This window comes from Panthera tigris, assembly GCF_018350195.1.
Source record: "Panthera tigris isolate Pti1 chromosome D3 unlocalized genomic scaffold, P.tigris_Pti1_mat1.1 chrD3_random_Un_scaffold_91, whole genome shotgun sequence".
Classification (NCBI taxonomy): domain Eukaryota; kingdom Metazoa; phylum Chordata; class Mammalia; order Carnivora; family Felidae; genus Panthera; species Panthera tigris.
This window is the reverse complement of record NW_024962170.1, coordinates 137,530-142,812: the sequence shown is the minus strand read 5'-3', so window position 1 is coordinate 142,812 and position 5,283 is coordinate 137,530. Positions and strand designations below refer to the sequence as shown.

Below are 5,283 nucleotides of genomic sequence, written 5' to 3'. Positions count from 1 at the left end.
TAATGAATCAGTAATCTTGTCAGAAAAAAAAAGACATTTTCTTATGAATTGTGTGAACCACTCTAAGCAAATTAATCAAATCCCTGTAGGAGGTGATTGGAAACTGCCAAACCCCTACTTCAAGTGGGCCCAAAGCTCAGGAAACACCCAATACTTGTGATTGGCACCCCAAACGGAGGGCATTCTTGCAGGACTGAGCCCTTGCCCTGTGGGATCTGTGTAATCTCCAGCACTGAGTGTCTTGTAGTGTGAATTGAGTTGACTTGTAGGGCACCCAGCTGATGTCCCAGTATGGCTTGCTGGTGTGGGGAAATCCCTTACCACACTGGAATTGGTGACCAGAATTTCAGGTGGTTGACCTCCTTCCTGGGTTTTTCCATCATAGCCGGAACCATTTTAAATTTACATAAAAATTAGTTTTTCATATATCTCATGGAAAATCTCACTTTTCTAGAATTCAGAAGTAAACTATTCATGTGTGAGGTTATTTTGCCTAACTGCTGGATGGTGCTTCAAACATCACTCTTAAGTGCATTGCATGCATAGATTATTTTCTTGGATGCTAATACGTATCTTATTTTTTATTCTTATATCAGTATCACATTGGTTAAATTATTTTAGCTTTAACAAATGTCTCAGTATGCAACAATTTATGTCCTACTTCTTTGTCCATTCATTTGCAAAATGCTCTAGACTATTTCTGTCCTTAAAATTGTCCTTATAAATATTAGGAAAAAAAAAATCATTAAGCCAAACTACCAACAAGTTTATCTTTCTATTTATGCAAGTCCTTTTCTATCTTTTTGAAAGGATTTTTCATGTTTTCCTAGAGTTTATGCATTTTTTGTCAGGGATGGGCTGGAGTCTCTGTGGAATGTGTGGGTTCATAAAGTTGCCGCTGTGTGTTGGCAGGGAAGAAGGGGCTGCCACCATTCCTTGTTTCCCAGGGGCACCTTCTCTTCTGAGCCATGGGGAGACTTGCTGAGCCTGAAGTTTGCCTCCTGTACTGACTAGTGAACGGCATGGTCAGGAAGAGATTCCAGAACAGGTCTGAAGTCCTGCGCGTGCCGTGCCTGGCACAGGCAGATTCCACAGGACATTCCTAACTATGGTCCTCACATCCCTCAGTCTCCCCATTCTAGTGTCTCTGAGAGAATTATCTTCCTGAGCAAGGATTTTCTGCTGTGTTCACGTGAGCAGGCTGAGCCTACAATTTCAACAATAGCTCAGACTAAAGCTCCTTAAAGTCAATGCTTCCTGGAGAGTTTCAGAGCCTAGGCTCCTGGTAATGTGATAGAAACAGTAGAGACCATGAAAAGGAGCTCAACATCCCTACTCATTAGGGAAATGAAGATCAAAACCACTTACATACCACTTCAGCTTTATGAAGAGATGGTCATCTGAAACCTCATGTATGCTAGTGGGAATGCAATCCTTTGCAGCCACATTGGAGAACAGTCTGGCACTTTATTCAGAAGTGTATAATAAAGTCATGATAGGGCCCAGGAATTCAGCTATTAGGTATCAAACCAAAAGAAACTAAAATATATGTCCACACAAACAGCTTGTATAGGAGTGTTTATGGCAGCAATATGCATAATAGACAGAAGGTGTCAATGACACAAATGTCCATCAGCTGATAAATAGATAATGAACATATGGTGCATCCATACAGTGAAATACTAGTCACCAATTTAAAAAAGTGAACTACAGAGCCAGATATAACTAGATGGACCTCAAAAACATATTACACCTAAGATTCAGCAACAGAAGGCAATCACACGTTTGTTTTGACAGCCTATGCAATAAAATTGGAACCTTCCAGATAGATTAGCATGGGCTCCACACAAGGATGATATGCAATTAAGTGAAGCATTCCATACATTTACAGATGGTGATGTTCCCACAGCAATGTGCATGCACCTAATGTGGGTGAATGGGGCACTTAAAATGGCACATGTTCAGTGTTTCAGTGCACATGAAATGCCCACAATAAATCACTGCAGACAGAATGGAATTTGTGGCTACAAAGGGCGCAGTGCAGTGGCGACAGTGACTTCACTGCTGGTAGGTCCAAGGTTTCTCTGCAGGTGATGGAAATGTGGTAAATTCAGTCATGATAGAGGTTGTCCAGCTGTGTAACTATACTGAAGACCATGGAATTGTACACTGTAAATGAATGAACTTTGTGGCATGCAAATTATCTCAATAGCTTTGTTTTGCTTTGTTTTTAGAAAAAAACAATACGAGGGAGAGCAACTGTGACCGACCTTTTAAGGTCGTTCTGTGCTCAGAGCAGACCCTCACAACTTCTAGGGTGTCTGTGGTCTCCCTGTTTGTTTGTCACAGGCAATAATGGGGGTGACCACGAGGGGCAGGGGCAGGTTTTTGTCTTAGGTCCCCATGGGCCTGTAGCACTGTTGTCAGCATTGATGCTTTCATCATCCCACACTGAGCAGTAATAATCAGCCTCGTCCTTTAGGCTGCGGGCCCAATATGGTCAGAGAGGCTGTGTTCCCAGAGTGGGAGCCAGAGATCTGGAACTGTGAGAGCCTACTGTGTCCTGAGCATCACAGTTTTTGGGGCCACCGTGAGAAATCTGTTGGTACCAGCCCACATAATTTGTTCCAACATTGTTACTGTTTCCAGTGCAGGTGAGGGTGACCTTCTGTCCCACAGACCCTGATGTGTATGCTTCCTATGTCAGTGGAGACTGTGCCCAGGACCCTGTAACAGAGCAGTGGAGACACAGACAGGGGAGTCTCAAGGAAGAAGAAGAAAAAAACAGAAGAAGAAGAAGGAGAAGGAGAGGACAAAGTGGAAGAAGTAGTCAACCTGTAGTTAGCACTGCAGGATGGAGTGGATTGACCTGTGGGGCCCAAGAAAGGTTGGATCTCATGTTCCTGAGCCTGGGTCACTGGAGGAGCACTACGACCTTTGGGTTGTGTTGGTCAGTGATGTCTGGCTTCATTATGGATTGGAAACAAGTGCTGATGAGGTAGCATGATGTGGAGACAAAAAAGGAACCTTGGTCCCAGGGTACATGGTTGAGTCAATGATTTGGCTCAACTCTGGTTGAGTCCAGAGATTTGAGGAGATATCCCGGTAGTGATGTGTCAAAATCATGTCATTCTGTCCACTGCTGTTGCTCCTTCGGGGGGCAGTAGAGAGTGCATTTCTGTCCTGGGGTCTCTGTCCCTGATGGAGGCTGGATCAGCAGGGAGAGGTGTGGAGATCTGTGAGCACAGGGCAGGGTCAACACTTCAGAGAGTGGGGCTAGGGTAGGATCCCTGCTGGAGCTCAGGAAGCATTCATCTGGGTGGTAAGTAAGAACAGGAGGACTAGGGGCATTCAGTCTGTGGTGGCCACGATCTGACACCTTGATCCTTAAGTCGCCAATGAGGGCACACCTGCCTCACACTTCTTACTCCATTCCACACCCTGAGGAATTGGGTCTGTGATGGTTAAATTACGTGTAGCTTGTGTAGGCCATGAGAGCCAGATGTTTGGTCTAACATGATTTTAGTAGTTTCTGCGAATATATATTTCACATGATATTAAGAAGTAAATGAGTAGGGGCACCTGGGTGGCTCAGTCAGTTAAGCAACTGACTCTTGATTTCAGATCAGGTCATGATCTCACGGTTCATAAGATTGAACTCTGCATTGGGGTCTGAGCTGAAAGCATGAAGCCTGATTGGGATTCTCTCTTCCCTTCTCTCACTGCCTCCCCCCACCCCACTGTGCTCTCTCTCTTCTCAAATAAAGGAATAAATTTTAAAAAATGGAATTAAGTCAGTAGACTTTTATTAAAGCCAATTACCATCCATAATGTGAATGTGCCTCATCCAATCAGTTGAAGGCCTTGATGTAGAAAAGACTGACCTTGCACAGAAAGAAGGGATTCTGGGAACACATTGCCCTCAGAACAAAACTACAACGTCTACACTTCCTCTCCTGGGTCTGTGGCCTTCCAGCCCACACTGTGGATTTTGGACTTGCCAACCACTACAACAATGGATAAGATTCCTTAAAATAAATATCTCAGAGAGATTGATATGCACACATAGACATGCACATATACATACATTATATTACACATACATACACACATGCATCTTATTGGTTCTGTTTCTCAGGAGAACCCTAACTCATGTGCAGTCCTTTATCCAAATCTCAGTCTTATTCTTTGTTTTTTTCTAGCCCTTTGCATGGTTCAGTTCTACAGAGGGATCAAGACAGCTGATCAGGCAATGCTAAGTCTGTGCTCTAGGTCCTGCAAAGACCTTGAGAAATCATGATCACAAAGTGATCACAGGTGTCAGGTGTTGGGGAAGTGACCACCATTGAAGTTTCTTGCAACTCTTCACCTTCTTTCTACCTCTGGGAAGAGAAGGTCATCATGTGAGTAATATACTTTTTGTTTCTTTTTTTTTTTTTAATTTTTTTAAATGTTTATTTATTATTGAGAGAGAGAGACACAGAGTGTGAGCAGGGGAGGGATAGAGAGAGGGGGAGACACAGAATCTGAAGCAGGCTCCAGGCTCTGAGCTGTCAGCACAGAGCCTGACACGGTGCTTGAACTCACGATCTGTGAGATCATGACCTGAGCCGAAGTCAGTCGCCTAACCAACTGAGCCATCCAGGCCCCCCTATACTTTCTGCTTTCTAACTCTCATGTGAATGCCTACATTTCATATCAACACCTCGTGCCTGGGAGTGAGTGTGTGTTGGTCTGGAATTGATCAGGTGCATGGACATCAGAATGGTCATGGGATTGAGCTATGATTTTATGAGATGGAAACAACCTGGCCCATGTCCCCTGCCCAGATGCCAGTGTCCATAGTCCATGTCCCAACTTGAATAACAAAGAGGGTAGAGGGAAGAAGAGGTGGCAGGCACGGCCATATTTGGTGAAACTTATCATTTTCTTCTCCTATTTGAACCCCAAATCCCCAGCCATGTGATTAGTCAGTGACTAAGCCCAGTTCCAACCAGATAGCCACTGTATACCCAAGCCACTTGGACAATCCCCTCCCTGGTCACCATGATGATTTCAGGGGAGATGGTGGAGTGATCTGGTCCAGGCAACTTGAAAACCGAAGTTTCTGGTCAATGGGTCATGGAGGGCAAGTCTCTCGTCCAGAGGGTGTGTTGTATGGACCTCATTCTGGGACTGCAGGGACATTTGTCCCAATCTGGGAAGTCAGCCTGAGACACAGTATGTTTTACTTCTGTTTCTTCTCTCTACTTCCAGACACTGTCAGTTCCCTGAGCAGGTGTG

General features: G+C 44.4%; 1 non-coding gene across 1 annotated transcript; it reads left to right on the top strand.

Annotated features, from left to right (window-relative positions):
- The first annotated feature begins 1,783 nt into the window (after positions 1-1,783).
- LOC122236249 lies at positions 1,784-1,887 on the top strand. The gene has a single exon (XR_006214332.1). It is a non-coding gene; the product is annotated as a U6 spliceosomal RNA (small nuclear RNA).
- Positions 1,888-5,283: the final 3,396 nt, after the last annotated feature.